We start from the raw sequence: 254 nt of genomic DNA, 5'->3' as shown, positions 1-254 counted from the left end.
ACCCACAGCGCCGGGCTGCGGGAACCGCCCCTCCCCAGCAGCTAATCGGTGCCAGGCGCAGCGTGATGGACAGTGCCCCTCGGCCAATGGAGAAAGGAAACCGGGAGGAGGGATTCGCAGGTAGTCCACGTGAGTGCCCCTTCCCAATTGGTCCTGGGCCGCTTGAGCGACAGACAGTCTGACCAATCACAGGAGCGACAACAACTCCCGGGAGACACGCGGGAGGCAGCGGCAGGGAAGAGAGGGGGGGGTGG

This window comes from Corvus brachyrhynchos, unplaced genomic scaffold, assembly GCF_000691975.1.
Source record: "Corvus brachyrhynchos isolate BGI_N302 unplaced genomic scaffold, ASM69197v1 scaffold48, whole genome shotgun sequence".
Lineage (NCBI taxonomy): Eukaryota > Metazoa > Chordata > Aves > Passeriformes > Corvidae > Corvus > Corvus brachyrhynchos.
Note: the sequence above shows the minus strand (reverse complement) of the source record.